Source organism: Anabrus simplex, chromosome 3 (assembly GCF_040414725.1).
Source record: "Anabrus simplex isolate iqAnaSimp1 chromosome 3, ASM4041472v1, whole genome shotgun sequence".
Taxonomy (NCBI): domain Eukaryota; kingdom Metazoa; phylum Arthropoda; class Insecta; order Orthoptera; family Tettigoniidae; genus Anabrus; species Anabrus simplex.
This window is the reverse complement of record NC_090267.1, coordinates 158,116,824-158,142,341: the sequence shown is the minus strand read 5'-3', so window position 1 is coordinate 158,142,341 and position 25,518 is coordinate 158,116,824. Positions and strand designations below refer to the sequence as shown.

Here is a 25,518-nt window from a genome sequence, read left to right as displayed (position 1 = left end):
CTTGAACTTACCATTCCATCGTTGGTCGGCCACGGCTGCTACAGTAGAACAATTTAGAACTCTTAAATCTTGGGTCGTTGCGGGAATAAATTCGGTCACGATCTTAACCAAACGATGGGGTTCAGAAGAAAGCCTAACTACTTGAAATGAGGAGCAAAAATGTGCTTACTAACTTTTATTAAACGGAAATAGCACGATAACATCGTTAATTTAATATGCATTCTTGCCACAAAATATAAAAAAATTTAATTATTGATTTTTGAAAAGTTCCAAACACAGTCACATTACATAACGTCACTTCGTTTCTTCCAATGTCGAAGAGTTGCTTCGGAGAAGCTAATACGTTAGTGGACAGCGAAACTGAAAAACTGAAAAAGGGAAGACCTGAAAACCGGGCACCTATTATTCCAAACGAGAACTGAGAGTTAATCCACACGATCCGTGGAAAATCTGACTTTCAACAAGTAGAACGCCTGATTTTCTCTTAATTAAGGTTATCCACCAGTCAAATACCCTTCACGGATACGGAACATCCGCCGAATGGACCCTTAATCGAACCAAACTGACTATCAGTTGCTTTGGATAGGTTGCGAAATATTATGGGAAAGCATGGTGTTCACTACAAGTTAATGGCATCATTCACAATTGAAATAAAATTCCACCATGTATTTGTCATTCATGACACCCTTAAGTGATAAGGTAATCCCGATGCTAAACGTGCATCACCCCAAACAGCTGTTCGGAAGGAACCAACAACAACATGATCCGGGAGGGTCTTACGTTAAGTCGTTCTAAAGGAACAAAACTGCGAAATGCAGGAAACACTTACTAATCATGCATTTAGAAGAAATGCCAAACACTGAAGTTAATCAAAAAGTGAAAAGTCACTTGAAAATATTATTATTGAACCGATTTTCAGGTTAGAAATGGGTTTATTATGCTTAATAAATTTTACCAGTCCACGCTAAAATTTACTACAATTTTAAGGAATTCTTTCCCTTGAAAAACAATGCTACCAGTACAGATCTCTCTATTTACTGTCTGTCCCAACACACTACTGGTAAAGTGATTACTTACTTACTCTAACCATGAATAAGAATGAAAATACGACAAGATGAAAATAATATAAATTACTGGCTGACGAATCGAAACCGCATTCGCAACTCAAGTCTCATTCTAAAACACTGAGTGTCAATATGCACACTATCAACGAAAACGGACGTCAAGACGAGGAAACAATAAAGTCCGTAAAAATAAATTAACATCTCGAAGTCATACAGCTTAACACGCACGAAGAAACACAGTAAAAATATTTAATCTAGATCGGGTCGATGTCCCACACTTGGACAGCCCTCGACTCGTCTGATATCATTCCCGTTATCTCAATGAGAGCTTCGCATAGACCCTCTACAATAAATCATATCGTACGGTAACCGCTACCTTCCTCCAGGCCACTTCACAAAAGAAACAAAAGAAAAAAATCTAAACTGAGACTTGCGTGTGTACAGCTACCATCCCAGACCTATCGTCGGGCTCACTTGAAATCTGTACACCCTAAACCTAATCATTATGTACATGATGCCTTCCAAATTCTATCGTCGGGCGTGACCTAGGACGTCTCATCATCAATGACTCCAAGAATGAACACGTGACGTCCTAAATCTATCGTCGGGCGTCAAAGTGGGTCGTACTACGTCTCCCTTAACATATCAGGCGAAATAGCAATATCAAACAAACTCTGATATTAACACTAAACTTGGTCAGACAAATACCACATGACGGAACCACGTCTCTATTATCAAAAGAATGCAAGTCGAAATACAGCAAGTGTCTACCTCTCGAAAAATACAGTAAGTGTCTACCTCATTATAATATGTGAACTCAAAAATAAATAGACGTGACGAACGGTTCTCCACCTCGAACACAATCTCAGCCTGTGCACTGAAGTATTAGGGAAGCAAATGAAAATTCCCAACACACGTGTACCCTTTTAGTGGACGCCTTCAAAAAAATAATAATCATCACCATCGCATTCGAAATTCTCAGATCACCTATCATCAATTCCAACCCTCTTATCCATGACCTCTCCAGTGAACAAATTAAATATAGCCCAACCGTGTGTCCAAAGTACTCTTTGATCCTGGAGATCGTTCATTCTCTTATCATCCATGCGGGCTTTACGCAACATAGATCACTGGATGTGTACTACCCAGACTGTAACATTTTACAAGAGTCGTTTTCACTTGGAATCTTTCTATAAATTTCATAATGCTTCACATCATAGTCATCTCAAATTCGGATTGATTGCGGAAAACAACACAGCCTGCCTCACACAGCCTGTTCCTAAATACTTCCTCTACAAAATTACAGCTTGTCTCAACACTCTTTCTCCTCGCTTTATTCCAGCGGTATTACTTCCATCTATCTCGTCTCCACATACATATCAATTCATCGCTCTCAATTCCTTTTCCTTCAAGATCCTTTTTCATACATCGATCCCCTGGTGAAAACGACAACCATTATTAAACACATCTCTTACTTTACTATTATTAAGACTTTCGGACCTCAAGAATCCAAGAGCACACATCGACCTTTCGCAATTCACGTATACACGATGTCTCAAAATTTCCTTCCCATTAATGACTGTGACTCTAACAAATTTTATTGACATTATCTAAATATGCCTACGATCCTTGTAAAAATAACTGGTTAACTGCACTCTAACATAGAAAAATTTCCTTATCCCGCGGTAGACATTATTATTTTTATTATTATTATTATTATTATTATTATTATTATTATTATTATTGACCAACATTTCTGAATGCAACTGACACCTGAAATTACAATATTCGCCACGACAAATTTACACTTATAACGTTCACAAATCCGCACTTTGAATGATATCTCATCTCAACACAAAATTTTAAGCGTCGCATTTTACCGTTCTTGACATGAACTTTACACACTGAAATTTTCACACGCTGACCAAAATTTACATCGCCTTTCGCCTGATAATTACGAATATCACCCGACAATCATCTGGAAATTTTGTTTAGGACAGACAGTGACTAACTAACTAACTACAACATAATATAAAATAGACAGACCTGCACATTGGTGACATTCTCAGCATTCTGATTACATCATCACCAGCAACCTCGTACTTAGCCACTCATTTTCACAGATAACATTTTCATTTTCAAAAACTCACTCATCCAAACACTACCCTTCACACACACGAGATTAAAATTACCATATAAATAATGCACTTTCTCTGTAACTTGCACCACGAACTTCCCTCGTTCTGCAGTCGACTATAACTGTCTGATGCGTTTCCCAGAGTGGTTTCTCTCCCCGTTGTTTCAATAAGAACAGGTGTTCGGCCGATAAGGGAGTAGAACTATTTTGAATCGCTTCCCCCAGACCTTCTTCACTTACAAGAGTACACGAAATGATAAAAATAAAATCTGCTGTGTATTTTTCAACCAGCCTACACCTTCCCAGTTCGTCTGCAAACGTTCAGAACTCCTCCAATCACTTTTCTTCTTAACTAAGTATATGGACCTTAGCCACGAACATGTATTGAATTATTGTCGGTCAATCTGGCGCGAATTTCTAATGACGACGGGCACAAGCTCCCGCGGCTTCAAGTTCCAGATCGACACTGAAAAATCTACGGTGGGGGGTTTCTTTTATAATTTCCGGAAGGACGCTATCCCCTCTATGAGGCTTGGTTGTGAAATCTGCCAAATTTGCTTCTAATAGACCAATTTTGATAAGACTTGTCCCAGAACTCCGGACAGACTTGCACTTATGTTCGATGTTAATTTTATAATTTTTCTACACTCACAACAGGAGAAATAAATTGTTTCTGCCCGTGCGTTTCGCGCGTTTTCTTCTGCCCATGACCTTGGCACGTGTAACTAGCTCGCTGGTCTCACGCTACCATGTACTTAGGCTTAACTGCCTTTAAAGTTTTCCCTGGTGTCACTACCTTCACAGAGGGTGTATGAATAATTTTGCTTATTTATTTCATTATTTACTATATTATCAAAATCCCTCATTCTGCAGAATTCCATGGATTAAAAGAATTGTCGGGCACTCGAGCTCCACCGAGGTGTCCCGGCAATCCACGAGCTCGCCGTAAGGAAGAACCTCCCCACGCAACATCGGGCTCTTGGGAGCGCAAAATGGCTGCCCTCAAACATACAGTAGTTTCTGAATACCAAATAAATATTTGAGAAAAATAAAATTTTTCTCACCGTAGAATTATGGGTTCAATACGTCATATTTGTGTTTCGCGGCGTGCCCGCAAACCTTCTCTGAACTTGAAGCATTGGCCGTCTCAGCGGAAGGAGTTAGATACGCCGATTCTTTGCGTGTCGCGAAAGAACCTCCTCCTTCTTTTGGTAATCCTCGGCCTCCTCCTCCTCGCCGACCAGTCACACCTCGTAAATGCTATGCTTGCGGGTCGCCCGACCATCTTCGGAACAAGTGCCCATTGCTCAAATCTAGTGGGACAAGGAATGGAACTGGTTCATCACAAGGCTGTTTTAAATGTGGGGCTTTCTCACATATCGCCAAGAATTGTCCCAATTCGAATAGCACCCCCTCCTGCTCAACTTCAGGTGCAACTTCCAACAACAATCAAAAGTGACTAGTGGCTTCGGCTGAGTCGACTAATCCATCTTCCCGAGGCTCAGCCCCTGGCAAACAGGTCGTAAATTCAGGGAATGTTCAATCTGCAAATCTATCTTTTGAATGCCCCAAAGAGTGTCTTAGGATTGCGGCGTATACCCCCGCACCGGTCCCTTTTCTCAAACTTGAGTTAAATAATGAACCTGTAACAGCTCTTTTAGATTCAGGCAGTGTTTGTTCGATTATTTCGGCTGAATGGTATTGTAAATTGAAATCTGTTTGTAAACTACCTGACTATGTCTCATCTCCTGTTCAATATGTTTCGGCTAATTCATCTCCATTGGAAATCCTAGGTTCTGTAAATGTCAAAATTCGTATTTTTAAATTTACATGGAAAATCAAATTGTTTGTGGCTAAGCACCTGTCTTGCCCCATCATATTGGGAGCTGACTTCATTTCTCACACTGGTCTCGTGCTCGATCTTCAGAGTAAGTCGTGCACATTCAAATTTGCGTCCAATTGTAAAATTCCCTTGTTAAAGTGTAATTCTGTATCATGTTCATCTATTTCGCCTACCCAGGATGAGATGTTGTTAGACCTTAGACATCTACCTGAGGAGCAGGCTGATAGTATTCGTAAATTATGTCAGTCACTTCCAGAGGTGTTCTCTGATACTCTTGGTGTTACTGACCTTATTGAATACAAAATTGAGGTCACGGATTCAATTCCTGTCCGTTTTCCACCTTATAGGCTATCTCCACCTAAAATGAAGGCTCTGAAAGAAATCATCGATCAGATGTTGAAGGATGGTATTATTAGGCCCTCTAAGTCGGCGTATTCGTCACCTATTTTTCTAGTCCCGAAACCCCAAGGGGGCTTCAGGCCTGTCATTGATTATAGGGCTCTCAATCGGAAGGTGGTGTTTCAATCTGTGCCCCTTCCTGACCTTCATTCTTGTTTTTCATGGTTCCGTAAGGCCAAGTTCTTCACCATCTTGGATTTGAATCAAGCCTACAATCAAATTCCCCTTGCGGAAGAGTCTAAACATCTTACAGCGTTTGCCACGGACTGGAATTTATACGAATACAACCGCGTGCCTTTCGGGCTCCCCACGGGAGCAGCTGTACTCACTAGGCTGCTAGATAGGGTCATCTCCGACATCAAATTTGAGTACTTGTATCACTACTTGGATGATGTCGTCGTATTTTCGGAGACCTTTGAAGAACATCTAGATCATCTGCAAGAAGTTCTCAATCGCCTTCGTAAGGCTGGGTTAACTGTCAAGTTGTCCAAGGTTGCCTTTGCTAAGCCCTCTATGTCATTCCTAGGGCATATTGTGTCACCTGATGGTGTTGCAGTCGATCATTCTAGAACACAGGCCATCCGTGATTTTAAACCTCCCAAGGACATCAAAGGTATTGCCAGGTTCATTGGTATGGTGAATTTCTTCAGGAAGTTCATTCCTAACTTCGCTAATAGAGCGGCGCCCTTGAACCTTCTTCGTAGGAAAGGCATCAAATTCGAGTGGGGACCTTCTCAACAAGCCGCTTTTGAAGATCTTAAATTAGCTCTCTGTAATGCCCCTGTACTTGCTATGCCTGATTTCTCGAAGAAATTCATCGTCCAAACCGACGCGTCGTCGTCAGCAGTTGCTGCAGTCCTTCTTCAAGAGACTGAACTAGGGAGGCGACCCATCGCCTATGCATCTAGGACTCTATCGGCTCAAGAAGCCAAGTATTCTATCTATGAGCTCGAAGGGTTGGCAGTCTTATTTGCCTTAGAGAAGTTCCGTCTCTATCTGGAACATGTCAAATTCGACCTGGAGACAGATAATCAAGCCTTAAGCTGGGTCTTAGGTAGGCCGCGTCGTACTGGTCGTATAGCCCGTTGGGCCATCCGAATTTCTGCCTTCCAATTCGATGTCAGGCATATCAGAGGTACCGAAAATGTTGTTGCTGATGGACTCAGCCGTATGTTTTCCAACGACGTCGAGACCCACGAACCGGTCGACAGTTCATCACCTCCCGAGTCCATACTATCTGGTGTTAATGCCATCTTAACAGATGCTCCCATGCTCTTTAGGGATATCGAGAAATACCAACGTGAAGATCCGACTCTGGCTCCGATAATAGAAACCCTTTCTTCTGGGGAACATGTTGTCCCTTATGTTCTGAGGAATGGTGTTCTATGTTGCCCTTCGAGGCATGATAAGATGATGAAGGTTGTCGTTCCAGCTGTTCTTGTGCCTATGATTTTCAAGTACTATCATGAGACCCCATTAGGGGGGCATCTGGGAATATTTAAAACTCGTGAAAAGATTCGTGAAAGGTTCATCTGGAAGGGTATGGACGGTGAAATCCGTGAACTAGTAAAAGCTTGTAAATCTTGTTTGCTCAGTAAACCAACCATGTCCACCAAGGTAGGCCTTTTGTCTTCTCATCAAGCGTCGCGCCCCATGGAACGCCTGTATATTGATTATGTAGGACCCTTCCCCCAGTCGAAGGGAAATGCTAACAAGTTCATCTTTGTATGCGTAGATGGTTTTACAAGATTTTCCTGGTTATTTCCGACTAAGCTGGCTACCGCTCAGTCCACCATTACTTGCCTAAATTCTATTTTTGCTTCTTTTGGTCCGTGCCAATATATTGTGTCTGATAATGCTAAGGCGTTTACATCAAATCTTTTTCGTAAATTCTGCTTTGACCTGTCCATCTCTCATGTGACTACTTCTGCTTTTTACCCTCAACCATCTCTGGCTGAACGGGTTAACCGTAATCTCAGGTCCGCGCTTATTGCCTATCATCATGATGATCATTCCAGGTGGGACACGTCCCTGCATTGGTTAGCTTTTGCTTTGAATTCGGCGGTTCATGAATCACATAAATTTACTCCAGCCTCTTTGATGTTCAAGTTTGTTCCCAACACGCCGCTCTCTAACCTCTGGTCTCTGAGTGACATTCTACCTGAGACAATAGATCCGGATAACATTAAAGATCTTTGGAAGAAGGCTAAAGCCAATCTTAAAGTGTCTCATGAAAAGGTTAGGGAAAAGTATGATCGTGGACGGAGACCCACCCATTTGAAGGTAGGTGACCAGGTAATGGTCAAGAATTTTGTTCCCGCGGGCAAGCTTGCCCCCAGATTTCATGGGCCGTGTGTCATTCTCGATTTCCTTACGCCGGTTACGTTGTTATTAAGCAATCCAGCCACCGAGAGGATATTTAGGGTTCACCTGTCGCAGGTGAAACCTGTATAATTTCTGTGCTAACTTGCCTCATATTATCTTGAAAGGAATATGAAGGTTATATTTTTTTTGAGTTTCACTTTTAAGGCTTTCTGCCCCTTCTATGATATTTTGTTTTATATGTAAGCATTTTTGTAAAACCTGCCCCGAACCGTTAAACTGCCATCCTGTCCTTGCCACGGCCATTACCACGCTCCCGTCTCCTGCTCCACTCTACACAGTGGCTTATTTAATGCCATGGATATCTGCACGCCGCTGGCCCCTCAACCTCTCCACAAAGCCTGTGCCCTCAAAAAAAAAAAAAGATGATGGTCCAACAAATTCTGCCGCCTAGCTTTAATGTTTCAGTGCCCCCGCAGCCGCGCGGCGCCGTGCCGCGACTGGGATAGAGGAAGGGCCCCCTCGACCCCAGCGAGGACGACATGTGCACGGCGAGCCGGAGCTCTCCTCCCGGCCAAGGCTGATGTGCGGCGCACGACCTGCTGCTGGCCCGCAGACTGTATATATTCACCGCGGGCGCGGCGTGCTTCTACACCTCTGCTCCCCTCATAGTGCGGGCGAGCGGTATCTCAGGGTACTTGAGGGGCCCGGGTGGCCTCATCTGAACGCAAGCAGTGGCGGCTGGTCTGGCCGTTAAAATCATCAACGTTTGAAGTACATATCCAGCTATATGGACATTCCAGTTCAACTTTACTACCTTTTCTTGGGTATTCTACTGCAATATTTGGTGGACTTAGAAAATTTTCCTCAACTTTAAAAACTAAAGTTTTCCTTCTGAATTCAACTTCTACAAACATAAAGACTTTACTTCACCAGTTACAACAAAAATTTTGAAACTGAATCAAACCAAATTAAGAAAATCTTATAAATACTTCTGCAATTAATCTCCATATCAACATCAAAACTTGGACCTTGTTTCCAAACAAATTGCATGTGTCACCCCTGGAGGAACTTTTGGGGGGGGGGGAGGTCTGTACCGGGCGGTACACCTCCACGCCGCTAATTTAAAATGTGCGCCAGTTGAAACTCCTCTGCTGGAGGAAGTCTGAACTTTATTGACGGTATTAATTTTCAAGTTTCTCAGAAGATGTCACTACGTGGAAAGTTTGGAGTTTTTGAACTGTGCCACTTTTGATGTATTTTTGTTTTACCGGTAGTAAGAAGTGTGAACTTTCTCTTCTAGAGGACACTACTGAAAAACTACAATGGTGCACCCTAGTGCGATATGAAGGAACTATTTTTTGGAGAAATTTTTATTTCAAAAGTTTGTTTCTTGTTAAAAAATTTTTCTGTTATTGTTTAAGTTGGCTGTATACCCCTCTCTTTCCCCTTGTTTTGTATTTAGCCAATCCCGAATTTCTTTAATTAATTTCTGACCAATCTGATGTATTTCCCCCAACTTGAATATGCTGCTTATCCCTAACCAATAAAGTGATTGTGGGCAGGTGTTTTCTTCCCTGAAACGCCTCGAACTTTCCGCGAGAGTATATAAACTGCTGATTTTTGGGTCTCTGCGCCACTTCTGTACCAGCTTTCAGTGTGTAAAGTACATAGCAGGGAGCGGGAAGCGCCTCTTTCTTTGGCAGCGGTCAACAACAAGGTAATGGCCGATTAATAACTTCTTTCTTTGCTAGCCCAGCAGTTTAACTCTCGGGGCGGGTCCGAAGTTTTTCCATAATGTAACCTTCCTTAAAATGTAAAGACCCTTGGTATCTATTCTATCTTTAAACTGCATATCGGGATAGAGAGTGCTTAACCCTCTCGAGCTCCCACTCATATTGTTTTGAGGTGAACTTATTTTTTCTCAACCTATTCTTCTTTAACGTAATGTAAATTGTTTCTTTCTTAAGTCACCTCTTTAGTATGGGATTAGCCCTTGTATTAACGGCCTAGTGCCAAGTAGGTTTTAAACAAAGTGTATTAGGAGCGCAAGTTCGCCTCCTCTCAAATTGTTATTTTAGAGGTCATGTAATTAATCTTTTTCTCACTTAATAGACCTCAGTAGGTTGGGTATTTTACCCCTGTGTCTAAGTCCTGAGAGGACAACTTGAAGGTGGAGTTTGGTGTGGCCTTTGAGAGGCTTAAAGTTTGAGAGCGAGTGGCTCTTTCTTGAAAATTGAGTGTTGTATGCCTCGAGGAGGCTTTTCTGTGTAATTTGGAGCAAGTGCTCCTGAGCATGAATGGGGTTTTCTGCCCCTCTGTTAAAACTTATTTTGGAGTAAGGTTGGGCTGATTGCCCAAGAATTGTGAAGCCGGGGCGCGAAGCCCAAATCCGGTAAATATTGTAACTACATTTTGTTGACTTGCTACTCTGTACCTGCCATGCTTGTTATTTCTTTATTTTGAAAAGAAAATATAACCTTGTTAATTTTACATGAACTCTAATTTCGTAGCTTGAGACCCGTTCACACCCGCACCTTCTTTCACCTCTAACTACCGCAAAAACACGGTAACAATTATTATTATTATTTTAAGTGTGAAACGCCGGGTAAGGAAAGGAATCGGGCTAAACCAGTGAAGAATTTGGATATATTCCAGAAAGATGCCATTCGTCGGCATATTTATGACTACTACCGCGGAAAAGATCACCCTACTCTTAAAAAACTACGCGAGTCTCTGAGGTAAAGCAAACTGCTTAAGGGAAGCAAGACTTCACTGAATGTTGTGGTAAAGGAACTGGGATTCCGTTACAAGAAATTAAACGGCTGGCGAGTATTAATAGAGAGAAGTGATATTGTGATGTGGCGCTGCCGGTTTTAAAGGGACGCTTTTTTTTTTTTTTGCTATTTGTTTTACGTCGCATCGACACAGATAGGTCTTATGGCGACAATGTGATAGGAAAGGCCTAGGAATAGGAAGGAAGCGGCCTTGGTCTTAATTAAGGTACAGCCCCAGCATTTGCCTGGTATGAAAATGGGAAACCACGGAAAATCATCTTCAGGGCTACCAACAGTGGGGTTCGAACCCACTATCTCCCGAATACTGGATACTGGCCGCACTTAAGCGACTGCAGCTATCGAGCTCGGTTTTAAGGGACGTTATGAATGAAAATTTTTGATTCGATTGTGTGGCAAATGAAATATGGATTAATACAAACTACACCGTAGGAAAAGCCTGGACAGATGGTTCTGTGGAAGGTATAAGGGCAGTGCCCATTGGATAGGTGGGGGGGGGGGGGTACAGAATTATTGTGCTACATGCCGGTACCGCAAATGGATTTGTACCTAACTATATATATTGAGGTCTAAGAAAAATGGCGATTACCACGAGGGGATAAATAGTGTTAATTTTCAGAACTGGTTTGAATACACGTTACTGAATAACCTGCCTGAAAATTCTATGATAATAATGAACAACGCTCCCTACCATTCCGTAATTCAGGACGAAGCTCCGACAATTGCAGCAAAGAAGTCGATTCTTGCTGAGTGGTTAAGGAGGCACAACATTCCTGTGCGGGACTACATGAAGAAAGGGGAACTGTTGCGGCTTGTGAAAGAAAACAAGTCATAATTTCCGTTGTATGTTGTGAACGAAATTGCAAGACGTTATGGACATAAAGTTATTCGACTTCCACGTTATCATTGCCATTTCAATGCAATAGAGAAAATTTGGGTTCAGAGTAAGGGTTATGCTGCAACCAAAAGCGATCGTCGCCATAAGACCTATCTGTGTCGGTGCGACGTAAAGCCCCTAGCAAAAAAAAAAAAAAAAAAAAAAAAAAAAAAGCGGTTTACTGTACCCGAGGTGGAAAACCTGTTTGCCGAAGCTGTGGAGAATGTCAGTGTCGATGACTGAAGGAAAGGTCCGACTCATTGGCTGAACGGTCAACGTACTGGCCTTCGGTTTAGAGGGTCCTGGGTTCGATTCCCGGCCGGGTCGGGGATTTTAACCTTAATTGGTTAATTCCAATGTACGGGGCTCGGTGTATGTGTTGTCTTCATTATTTCATCCTCATCACGACGCGCAGGTCGCGTATGGGAGTCGAATAGAAAGACCTGCACCTGGCAAGCCGAAACCGTCCTGGGATATCCCGGCACTAAAAGCCATACGGTACGACATATCATTTTACTGAAGGAAAGTTGTGTTGAGCACACGAGAACTGCGTCGAAACTTTAATAATATCTTTGGGAGCTGGCGATAGCGACAGAGATACATTGTTGGAGGGTTTCAGTGACTCTGAGATTAGCGGAGTGTTCCCTTTGCAGGTCGTAACCTCCTGACAAGCAGATTAGAGCAGATGTAGGATGCAGCAGTTACGTAGAAATGAAAACGTTAGCACAGGATAGGGTGACATGGACAGCTGCATCAAACCAGTCTATGGACTGTTGACTCAAACAACAACACAACCTCCTTCCTATGCCAGCCATTAGCGATAAGTGATGTGTTACTACCTCATTCTCTTTTATTCTTAATAATATATTCACTTATTAATTAATGTCGGAAGTTGTTAGTACCGATGAGTGTAGTGAATTTATTTTCAATCCATATTCATTAGTTTTTCTGAGTACGGTATTCTATTTTACCAACGAGCTAGAAAGAGGACTTACGAAGACTATTTACCGCGGTATTGCATCAGCTGTTCTCGCGGCAGTTGCGCGCTGGCAACAGAGGAAAGACGATGCTCATTTGTTTTGTGAAACGTCAGTTTAGAAGGCAGTGCGGCGTATATTGAGCATGTACTGAAGCTCTTTGTTGCAGTGGAAAATCAGGGAATTAAACCAAGCAAGTTACAAAAACAAATGTTTTACAAATTTTGCTTCATTCTTTGTAATATGTAGCCAATATATGAATATCCCATAAATAAATAAATAAATAAATAAATAAATAAATAAATAAATAAATAAATAAATAAATAAATAATGATGGATATACAGGTTGTTTCAGCTAACTTTGCGATTTGAAATAATTTTGAGAGGACGTAAGATATTGAAGAACTGATTCCACAAGATCGTTTCCTCGTTGGGAGGGCTCCAAAATCGGGAGGACAAAAATACTCCAGTAAACTAAGAAAATACCCCTTTCAACACAAAATTATACATTTTTTAAAGGAAGGCGCATATTTTCCTTGCTAAATTACAAACTACGAGCAAGATTATGGGCATACGAATCTGTTCTAAGTTCCTTCTTTCAGTACCATTGGAGATATTAATGTTGGCAGTATGGACACGATCTGTGAAACACACAGTATAGTGCGCTCTCACGGTTACTGGTTTCTCCTACGGTAGCCTGTGCCATCTATGCTAGTACAATACGGCTAATACTTCTAGCAAATCAGTGATGTGCTATAAGAAGAAAAACTGGGCATGATCTTATTGTACGGTAAATGACATAGAATCGCTGTAAGAACGGTAATATTGTACACGGAACAATATTCTGAACAACGACGCCCTTCACCTTGTACCCCCTCCCTAATAATATCGTACTAAGGCGTAGCGAGAAAAAGAATCGCATTCTATTATATATCGTACTAGATCGTACCTGTGTTTTAGGAACGTATACCTCTGCCATCACTTGGTGAATTTCAGAGTTAACTACTGGCGCTCTTAGCACGGAGTATTTAGAATAGATTGCTATGTATCACTATGTTTAGTGATCATTGGATAGTTGTTTAAATACATTTAGAAGTGTGGCGCACGTATCATGCCAAGGTCGCACTCGGTGAAAACAGATATGGCGGCACGGTGAGGAAATACCGTCTTTGCAGGACGAATTTGTTGATTTAGGAGGTTTATACCGCTACAGCAGTGGTGGTAGTGATTTTGAAATATAAATCGAAGGATTTGAAGGTGAAGAAGATGATGGACCTCCAGCGGTGAAGATATCTCAACGAAGTAGGCCTACTACGCTTGTACAATGGTCTATTGGATTATGTCGCATCCGATCCCTTCACTGAACATCAAGGTGTTTTCCGCAACTTACAGGTAGAATCAAGTGTATTCGACTAGTTTTCGTTGTATTTTGGAGAGGATTTTTTCAATTTTCGGCAGACTATACAAACCAGTAGGCCTACGCGAAAATGAAGCAATAAAATAAAGAGGATAAACAATGGGAACCTACAAGTACATAAAATGTATTATAGTTAAAATAAACTTTTCAATAGTAAATATACCCTTCTTCTTACACCAAAGAAGAGACGCAAAATACATTCTTTTTTTATTATATATTGTGTGTGTTTATTTGAGTTATTTTCTTATGCCAAAGTAGCGGCACAAAGACTTAAGTTGAACTTTAACACCTTCACGTTGTGCCATAGAAGAGGCACCAATTTTGCATTATATGTGACTCACTCCCCTGTATATGTATGTAGTTATTTATTTTGCTCAATAAACGGGGTCTAGCGGGGGAAGACTATGGCGAGTGCGATGCGAGCATGCTCTGGTGCCCACTTGGGGTCGCGGTGATCTCTGCGCCAGAACTCCTCTAAACCCACATACAGTATCTCCTTACGTATGTACGAACATACTTCGCTAAATTTCAAATCGCTCTATTCCCCTCCATTTCCAAAGGCCAAACAGCCGCTCGTTCAGCTGATGGCTCGCCTACTCCTTGCGGGTAGGAATTGAAATAACTTTTTGCTTTGCTATGCTATATGCCCTTAGCAGGGGTGGCTTTTCAGGTGATTTATTTTTACCATAATGAACTTTTAAAAATTTATTTTTCTTATGACATTTGTTCGTTTTACGCAAAGTAAAATGTTTTTTTGTATGGCGTTGGAGCACCAAGAGCTCGCATCAATTGATGAGAATCAGGGGAACTCATGAAAGCGCTGGCTGTCGGCCACAGTACGGCGCGTAAGACTGAGTGAAGACGAGAGATTCGTCAGCTGCCTCTACCTCCCAAGTGCTCTCTCCTAGCGCTTGGTCTTGGTGGTTACCATGGCAACCGTGACGTCACCCGCGTACTTTCCACATAGCGGAATGTGCAAGTGAAGTTGTCGGAAGACCGGAATGTTTCGTCTTCCCTGCGTCATCCTGTGTGAAGTACGAGTACTTGCGCATCGTGGTTCATTCGTGGTGCAACATGTCCTACGGTGCCTTTCTCTTCAATTTTGCCTCACGAATGGGTGATAAATCTAATGCAACCTTTGGTGGCCTCGTAGTCCTAATTCTTATCAAGTTCCAGGTTGGACTGATAAAAATATAGGTATCACCATCGCGCTGTACTTCCTCATACTTCACCTCAAGTTGTAGTACTAATTTAATATGATGTTGCCCGTGCAATATTTCCACTTAAATGTTGCTAATTAACTATCCGAAATCGGGGATGGATATACCAATCAAGTGCGGTGGTTGCATGTCCATATTAAGTCAATATCTCAGGGTAAAAACATCTATGTATATTCAAAAATACTAATTACCTTCGCAAGTTCCGTTGAAGAGGTCGTATACTTCAATATGTTACTCATTTTCTCCAAAATCCTACCGTAGAATCAATATGAGACTCTGAATATCATGATTCCGAAATACCAGTCTAAATATATTCTATAACTACTCTTCCTTTCTCTACCTTTGAAAATAAACGCTAAAATAATCTTAAAACTAATTTATTAGCATGCCAATACTATAATTAACAAATTAATGATCATCTTTGGTAATAGAGGAAAATAAACTCGAATATCACATATTATCTTTCTTGACAACTCAAATTAATGAATTAACATAATGAAAATTGGGCAGGTGTCTTTAATTCATTTGGGCAATTATTATTTTGCTGCGTGACCATATTTCATCATTTTATTTCATCATGGGGACAATTAGGATTTACTCTTTATTAAAGGAGGGAGTGGTCTTTCTTTCCTTTAGGTCTATTTGCAGGACTCTTTGGAATTGGTTTGGGAATTTGCGTATTGACTTATTTATGGCATGAGATAAGTAACTCTTTCCAATTATGGCTTCAAAATGCCATTTTAAGTATCTAAAAGAAATTAATCCTAACCATAAATATTAATTCCAACATCCTTATATATTAAAAATGTGTGCCAAAATAAAATTAAATATCTTCATGTACGAGTGCCATCTCCATGTTCTTCAACCGTCATAACCTGCCAGAATCGTACCGATCAATTAATTATTATGTATATTTTCAATTAAAATGGTTCCTTCTACTGCCTACTAATTTTACCATTTTCAGGTTAACGCGTGTTCCAATATTGTATATTCACTATGTGAGATAAATACATATTACTAGGAGACTATATCTCTTTCCCATATGCACTTCAAATACATGTAAATTACGATCAACCTATCTCCATATTTCATTTGAGTTCGACCAATTGACCATTTAACCTCACTGCTACACTTAATATTCACGTATCTAGGCCTTAATTCCACTGCTTGCCTCATTTTCAATCACAACATAACTGTAGCTAGGGATGGCAACGATTTATCGGTTTTTATGAAATACCGATATTTTCCTTTCGATTTATCGATATATCGATATCGAAATTATGATTCGATTTATCGAATAATATATCGGTTTTTCCATTAATATATCGTTTTTCTTTGAATTATTATTTTCATTAACAACATCCGCACTAGAGAACGCCGATAATTCTGCAAGAGATGGTGCTATTGAAGGTGGAATTGCAACCTGGAAATATCCAATCTAATCAATACCTTGCTCTGAGCCTCTGGTAGGCCGGACTATAATTCGAATACAAACGGTGGAATATGTAACACAGTTGCCTCCGCATGGCAGTTTACACAGCGCGAAATACGTTCTAGTTCCAGAGTCACCGCTAGACTTCGTGTTAGCCCTCCATCATTTAACAACACAGACTATATGGAAACTGTGAAGGAAAAAGGTAAGTTTAGGTGAGATAAGCCTTAAAATTCATTATAAAAGGCGTTGATTTGTGTATTCAGCTTGTGATGAGTATATGGTTTATATTTAAACGTAAAGTTATGAAAATAGAAGCCTCCGCGAGTCAGGTGGCAGCGCGCCAACTTCTCACCGCTGGGTTTCGTGGTTCAAAACCCGGTCACTCCATATGAGATTTGTGCTGGACCGGTTTTTCTCCGGGTACTCCGGTTTTCCCTGCCATCTTTCATTCCAGCAACACTCTCAAATATCATTTCATTTGTTAGTCATTAATCATTGCCCCAGAGGAATGCGACAGGCTTCGGCAGCCGGGAAATTTCCTATTCTCGCCGCTAGATGGGGCTTAATTCGTTCCATTGCTGACCCGGTCAAATGACTCTAAACAGGCTGTGGATTTACATTAAGAAAATGTTTTGTGCATATTGATAAATATACAAGAGCCGAGAGAGTATTTATTGTAAACATTCTATTCACAAGATGTTTATTGCGCGTGATAAGCAATGGTTTATTGCTGTGCACCATTCTGCAAAAGTAAACTTCAGAAAGGTAGTGGCATTTATTTCCACGAGCAAATGTGGAACTCCGAGAAAAATGAGTCTTAATTATGTCATGTCGCGGTGACGAGAAAAATAGCATGTGGCAACCTTCCTCGAAGTCTGTAGTATGTAGTGAACATTTTGAAAGCACGTGTTTTAGCATTTCTACTAAAACTAGTCGCAATCAATGCCAACACTTTTTTTCAGGGTATTTGCATGGCAAGACTAGGTTACGTACTAATACTAAAATGTTTTAATTCCTCCCCTGAAGGAGGAGGCGGGCCTCTTAGATGGTGACGCCGTCTGTGAGGCCGGGAGATTTGTTACGGCGAAGGAGATGCTCGGAGATGGTGAGGGGGTTGGCGGCCGTGGCCTATACTAGGAACCCTCCCAGCATTTGCCTTATTGCAGGAGAATGGAAAACCACGTAAAACCATTCTCAGGAAAACCGACAGTGGAGACCAGCCGTGAGGTCCAGCCCTGTGCAGTCTCCCGAATACAGAGACGAAGAGCCACCCTTCCTCTGCTCGGTTGGCCGGTCGGAGTGCAGAGCTGTTGGACCACGGACCAGACGTGGCCACTTGTGGGCCGAGACCCACTCTGCATTCATCGACGAAGGCTCTGTGAATACTGCAGTGTTTTAAAATATACTATGAAGTATTTTCATTTTTATTAGGATGTGTACTTTCCGGTTGCAATTATACTACCTGATTCGTATGAGCTCATCTTGAATTACTCGGTGATACATTTATTTTTCTTCATTAAACGTCATAGAAATATCACTTTCCTACTCAAAACGCAATGTTTTATATTTGTAATGTGCTATTATGTGCAAGTTATTATCGTAATGCCAATTGGAATCGTGCTGAGGAATGGAGGGAAAACCTCACATCCAGCGGCGATATTTGAACTGCTGCTACTTTGTCAATTTAGTACTTGAAGAGATCGTGCATGCTGAGGCCTTTACTTATCTCGTAGGCATCGATAACACCTAGGGACGTTCCGATATAATAAATATCGATATTTCATTCGATATCGACATGCCGATATTATCCTACTATCAAAACAAAATAGCGATAAATCTCGATATAAAATTATTTCTTTTCCAAAATACAAGGATTTGAAATTATATTGAAGTTCTATAAATCGGGGATCTATTAACAATATGCAACTTGTTTGAAGCCATCAAGAAATATTGAATTTGTTTGCATCTATCTGTACATAATACTGAATGATTAAAAATTTTAATTTTTTAGTATATAATTCCGAATTTGATTGATTCCTTACTTTATAAGGTAAGGCGGCAGCTAAGAATTTAAGTCCGTTAAAATGTGCAGCATGCTTGAAGCCATCAACAATGTTTTGATTTGTTCGAATCTGCTTCTATGTATTACTAAATGATTGGAACATTTCATTTGATTTTATGTCATTCTGAATCTGGTTTGCACGTAAATTTGAATGTTTCAACAAAACAGTTAACCAAGAGACGTAAGCGTGGTAAGACCTCTGTAGTGTAGTGGTTAGTGTGGTTAGCTGCCAACCCCGGAGGCCCGGGTTCGATTCCAGGCTCTGCCACGAAATTTCAAAAGTGGTACGAGGGCTGGAACGGGGTCCACTCAGCCTCGGGAGGTCAAATGAGTAGATGTGGGTTCGATTCCCACCTCAGCCATCCTCGAAGTGGTTTTCCGTGGTTTCCCACTTCTCCTCCAGTCGAATGCCGGAATGGTACCTAACTTAAGGCCACGGCCGCTTCCTTTCCTCTTCCTTGTTTATCCTATCAATGCAATGATAAAACCATAAATACTTGCACGGTAGATGCTGCATCATATTCTTAACTATTTTCAGCCATTTCTACTAATTTACGAGGTTTATATGAACATCAAGCATTACTGACACTATTTCTTTCACTCTAAAAAAGCTATTTATTCAGGATCTATGCCTCGACTGCTGTCTTGTGGCTGCGGGTGAATGAAAATTTGTGTTATGGAAGTATAACCCTAGCAACCGTGCAGGCTAGTGGTCATCTGAAATTAGCAGCCGTTGATGGATAATTTCCATGGATAGTTAAACCGCGAATTCCAGTAGCAAGATAAACTCAACCAACCAGTCGCGTTCACAGGCAGAATAAACCAATATTGATATATATGCGTTGAGATCTGGTGATGATATTGTAGTTACTCTTGGGTTACGATATATCGATATCGCTTGAATATACCGATATATTATGTGCAATAAATATCGATTATCGAAAATAAGTTTTCAATATATCGAAATATCGATATATCGGTATTTTTTTAAAAACTGCCATCCCTACGTGTAGCTACGCATAAATTCGCACCTATTTCCTTCAATCATTTACTTACACAATACCTATTCAACATCTCAAATCTCCAACAACATATTATCATTTATGCTTTTAATTACTGCGATTCCTCCGCATACAATCAATATCTCTACTCAGCTTCTTCATAATGTCTACCACATCGCAGTAAAACATTTCTTTTACCTTAATATCTACTCAAAACACCGCAATTTATTTCAACTCATCGTAAATATGGACGATATTGGCCTAGTTATTCAATCTGGTCATTGGGTAGCCTAGGTTTATTATTATTATACTGCACTTCACTTCCATATCTCAGCCTCGCCTAGCTTGAATACGACGTTCCCCTAAGCATATAGGTTCAAAAACATCAATTCTCTTCCCGATACTGCTCACATTAACCTCAGATCAAACTTATGAGCACGACAGTATATTACTACACATAAATAATACGTATCTATGGTTATTTTCTCCGGCATATGCCTCAGAATTCACATCTTGGCACAAACAGGTCATATCTTTGGCACTTCAGCATTCCTACAATTATACTATACCAAATGAAATACTTTATAGTGAAATTTCTTATAATGTTACTTATCTCAGGCTATTTTATGTCCGACGTTGCTTTCTTCTTCCTCCTCACGGCATCTCGGAGCGTCTAGCCTTGTGCTGGATTACGTCATGCTGGATCTCTAGGTCTTCAGGCTTGAACTTACGATGATCTGGTCAGCCTTCCTCCATCGCTTTAGGCTAGCTCCATTTCGTGTCCAATTTCCATGCAACGAAAAGATATTATTAAATTGATAGAATACATCTTAATTTTCAGTATATAGAGCTCTTCCAAGGACTTTGTCTAACTGTATTTATATTTCTTTTCCTCTATAGATACTGCTCAGATTCAATTTTATTTTCATAAACTGGTTCTTCCTTGGTTTTCTATGTTGTCTGAATAATGTTCTTTACATCTTATAAATGGGCTATACGTATAATTTGAGGAAAATTTGGCCGTTTATTAAGTCAGTGTAGGCCTTATTTACGAATGCCGTATTCCGACACCTCTTCTTCCGTACAGTATTTGAAATGTATTATGCGTGTTTCCCTGCCGTTTTTACGTATTTTCCGGTAGTTTGTTTCTGGATTCTTCCTTCGTATGGCTCCTATTATGGTTATGTTGATTATGTCAGCTAATCTTCTGGTTAGGTAATTGCAATTCACAGTTCGTTTACGACGAAAATCTTCTTGCCAAAGTAGATAATAATAGAACGTTTTTCAATTTTTTTTTTACGTACAATGGTTCATTTCTCATAGAGTTTCCTTTCCATCTCGCCAGGCACTGCCTCCTAATTGCGGTGAACTTGTCATAAAAAGTTATTCCGTGCATTCTCAACGTTTGAAGCTGATCTGCGCCATTTTTCTTCCGATCTATATACATGTAAACTGACGTCAATCGTAACGTAATGGTACAGTAGTGTTGTGCTGTTTTATTTAAATATGTATCCTATTTATGACATAGTGTGTATTTTATTATAAACACCATTTTCACGTTGGAGAAACGAAGATCAGAATGAAGTTCTACGTTTTGATCGCCCTACTGATCACTGCAAATTTGTGCTACAAAAGAAGTGAAACATTCCGGTAAATCTTACAATCTTAGTTTCAAACGATCGTGGTTTAAGAAATTTCCACGGTTGGGCTCCTCTCCAGCTCTATAGAAGTTGTTTTGTTGGCCCTGCTTGCTTTTTATCAATAAAAATAACGTTTGGAATAAAGAACGATTTTCAGCCCTTTTGAACATAACACGTTCTTTACATAAGCACTCAGACTCTGCAGAACATATAAAATGGCAGCTAGATTTGAAGGCATTGGAAAGAAACCAAAATACGATCTCTGATGTCCTGAAGGAAAATGCCAGACTCTATATTGTAATTCTACAGTTCAATGAAATGCACGTTTAAATAGGCTTTTCCTTCAGTTGGTAATTGATGCAGTGCTCTATTTAAGTAAGCAAGAACTAGCTTTTCGTGGTCATGACGAAACATTAAATTCAATAAATCGTGGTCACGTGCTGGACCCTTCGCCAGTCACAGGTACGATGTACGAGTACAAAACAACCAAAAACAACACGTAGTTCCTAAATCTTGTTCGCCTCTGTGGTGTAGTGGTTAGCGATTCCCGGCTCTGCCACGAAATTTGAAAAGTGGTACGAGGGCTGGAACGGGGTCCACTCAACCTCGGGAGGTCAACTGAGTAGAGGTGGGCTCGATTCCCACCTCAGCCATCCTTGAAGTTGTTTCCCACTTCTCCTTCAGGCAAATGCCGGGATGGTACCTAACTTAAGGCCACGGCCGTTTCCCTTCCTTGTCTATCCCTTCCCATCTTCCCATCTTCCCATCCCCACCAAGGCCCCTGTTCAGCATAGCAGGTGAGGGCGCCTGTTGTATCCCCCGACCCAGTGTCTCACGCTCCAGGTGGGATCCCTCGCTGAATCCGAGGGAAAAACCAACCCTGGAGGGTAAGCAGATTAAGAAAGAAAGAAGTTCCTAAATCTGTCGCTCGAAACCGAACGGGTTAAGGTCTGCACACACCACCGCGGGACACGGGAGCGGGAACGATGAGTATTATGAGTACAAAGGGTTATTCTGCTCGAAGGCAGGTCCGAACCTCCGCAGAGGTATTCCTGAGCCGGAGTTTGCGTGCGGTAGGGTGGCCAGTTCCTTTCCGCTCCTCCATTCCCTTACCCCCCACCAACAGCGCGTGGCATCCCATCCAACTCCTGACCACGCCCAATGTTGCTTAACTTCGGAGATCTCACGGGATCCGGTGTTTCAACACGGCTACGGCCGTTGGCAAGCTATTAGAGTATGTGTACAGCGGGATATGCATCCATTCACACTGGTGCGTCACTCTCCCGCCTACATGGCGGGATTGTTGCGAACCATATTCAGTTCGCTGCATGCAGCGTTTTCCCGCGTCCCGCATTCATTGTGTCAGTAGCAATGGCGACTAAACTGTTGACAGAGTGCGTTAAGAAACATCCAATGCTTTACGACATGAGTAATGAAGATTATAAGTGTGTAAAGAAGAAAGATATTATGTTGTGGAATGAAATAGGAAAAGAACTACGTATATCTGGCAAGTATCAATTCTTTAATTTTATCACTGTTTGTGACTTTTCTTTTGCACACATTTCTCCGTTCGTGAACTTCCAGATACATGTAAGATGTATACGAAAACTATCTATACACTGTTGTTCATCATTATAGAATTATTATTATTATTATTATTATTATTATTATTATTATTATTATTATTATTATTATTAAAATTTCATTTGTGAGATATCCCGATGTATATAGGCGTTAAATGAAAAGATAAATTGCCTAACGACAAGCAATTATATGAAAGCAAAACATTGGAAGGAATTATAACAAAACCAGGAATTTCATGATAACGAAAGAAGTATGAAAAAGGAATATATGAAAACAATTTTTATTTTCGTAAATTTAAAATGATTTTTCTACAGCATTTCATTCCCTGCGTATTTCCGCCAAGTCATCGTACTGTGGGTCCCATCTACTGAGACCATGTCTGCCTATTAAAGCAGTTTTATTGCTGGACAAAGCAGGGCCATATCCAGATGAACATGAACTCGTATGTGATGGAATTCGTGCTTTATTTGTTCCCCTAACGTAACAAGTTTGATACAACCTATGGATCAGGCCGTTTTAGAATGTTTCAAGACAATGTATCGGCACCGCCTGCTACATTCACTCCTAGAAGCAACAGAACGCGAGGAAACCATCACGAACTTCCTCAAACAGATAGCCATGAAGGACGTAATGTATTGGACGAACTTCGTAGCGACCGCGGGATTGTAAGTTGGGCTCCCGCTCCCGTTTCCCGCGTCTTGCGTTGGTGTGAGCAGAAAGACGAAATTCACAGCGACCGCGGGATTGTAGGTTTCGCTCCCGCTCCCGCTTGCCACGTCCCGTGTTGGTGTGTGCAGAACTTATAGCTCTTCACCATACTTTACAGCCACGAGTGGCCATTGGCGCTTAGAAATAAAAACAAAACTGTTATATTTGAACTATGAGTTACGTATCTCCGGTTGTTCAAATCGCCCGCTATACATTTTACAAATGATTTTAATCTTTCGGAATTAATCTGCCCATTGTTGTTTAGTGACTTTTTTCCTTTGTCACAGAGTTGCATGCATTCCTCGTAAAACTTACAGGTGTATAGGAGTAGTAGTTTTATATTTATTACTGTTTAAACGTTGGCTTTATAGATCTGTAGTTGTAAAATAAATGTCTGAAAAGCTCCATTTGAGTAGCCTCAATGATCCGAGGGAGAGGGATACAATCGTGTATATCTGTACTGGTCTTGCAGTGACAGGAAACTGGAACGAGCAAAGGTATCGACGTACAACAGTATCTAATGAAGGAAACGAAGTCGGTGTTCTGGCTACTGTAGCGAACAGTCGACGAAAGACTGCGCGTGGTTCGGGAGTAAGCACTAGCCACATTTTTCCGTCATCCATACCACTTGTCACTGCACCAAGAGCTACATGGATATGATTGTGACGCTCATATTACATTCTGTCACTTTGCATTTCAGCAGTTACAGTACTGTGAAGAGATTAGCAGAATGCAAGAATAAGGAATGTGGCCTGCAAGCACGAACTTTCTGTTCTGCCCAGACAGATCGGCTCTTATCTGCTCGTATCTGCTACACGAAAACATTGACTCACACTTTGCAGTTTGCTGAATTACAACTGACAAGAGCAAAGAGCTGCCAGTAGAAGATAATATAACGTCGCCTGGATAGTAGCCGAGTTGCTATGGTAACCTTAGCGTCACTGGCTCTGCTGGTGTAAACCCCTTCGCCCCGTGCCTCAAAGGGCATGTGCGTTCTTCTGATCTCCCAACAGTACAGTAACTCTTTCGTTAGGAATATTTTCTCTACGGTTGAGACTGCGTTCAAGAATCATGGAAATGGAAATTTAAGGAGCACGCGCTACTAGTCCGTAGAAAACGTTCATTGGTTGCGTCAAGAGTATGATAGTTGTCCCATCCATACTGCACGTATTAGAGAGGTACTGATGACGAATTTCCAAATCGTTAGATAGGACGAGGTGGATATGTGAGACGACCAGCACATTCCCTGGCAACTGGTAGCTGTCAGCTTGCATTCGGGAGATAGTGGGTTCGAATACAACTCTCGCCAGCCCTGAAGATGCTTGTTCCGTGGTTTCCCCATTTTCACACCAGGAAAATGCTGGGGCTGTACCTTAAGTAAGGCAACGGCCGCTTCCTTCCCTCTCCTAGCCCTTTGCTATCCCACCGTCGCCACAAGACGATTTAATTAGACTTTTAGACTTGTTCCTCTGAGACTAATTGAAAGACAAAATATATCACGAAGCCCCAACAACCGTACAATATATTATGTAAGAGGGTACTCCTTCGGTGTCTGTAGCAATATCTGGGAGAGACACTACGATCTGTGCAACACCTTCTTGTTGAACGTCTCCGCAAGAAAATAAAGTTAAAGACGATCATTTTGAACATACCCTTAAGCGATGCTCCGGAGCCGAGAGATTATTCTTCTGGAAAATAATATATGAACACATTAAAAGTTTGTGCTAATCGTAGAGTGCGAGTATTATCTGATGGCACAAACCTGCGCAAAGCCCCAAGCTTGTATGAGAAGGAGAGGAGGGGTAAGTATTGCTTTGCTGGTGAGAGCGAAATGAAGCCGAGTGGTGGTGGTGGTGATGATTATTGTTTTGAGAGGAAGTACAACTAGATACCCGTAATATTGAAAGAAGTATTCTGACAGGGGTAGAGGGAGGAGCATTGCACATGCCACTGCACGGTGTTGCCACATTCCTGCATTCCTTTCTCATTCCCCTCGCTTCCGGAACACTTGTTCGTTCGTTCAGATCGCTCAGAAGT

The 25,518-nt window shown here is 41.2% G+C and overlaps 1 protein-coding gene across 1 annotated transcript in view; it reads right to left on the bottom strand.

The window, feature by feature from the left end:
* Positions 1-25,518, bottom strand: part of LOC136866111 (uncharacterized) — a 207,026-nt gene that overhangs the window by 96,189 nt on the left and 85,319 nt on the right. The window lies entirely within an intron of this gene.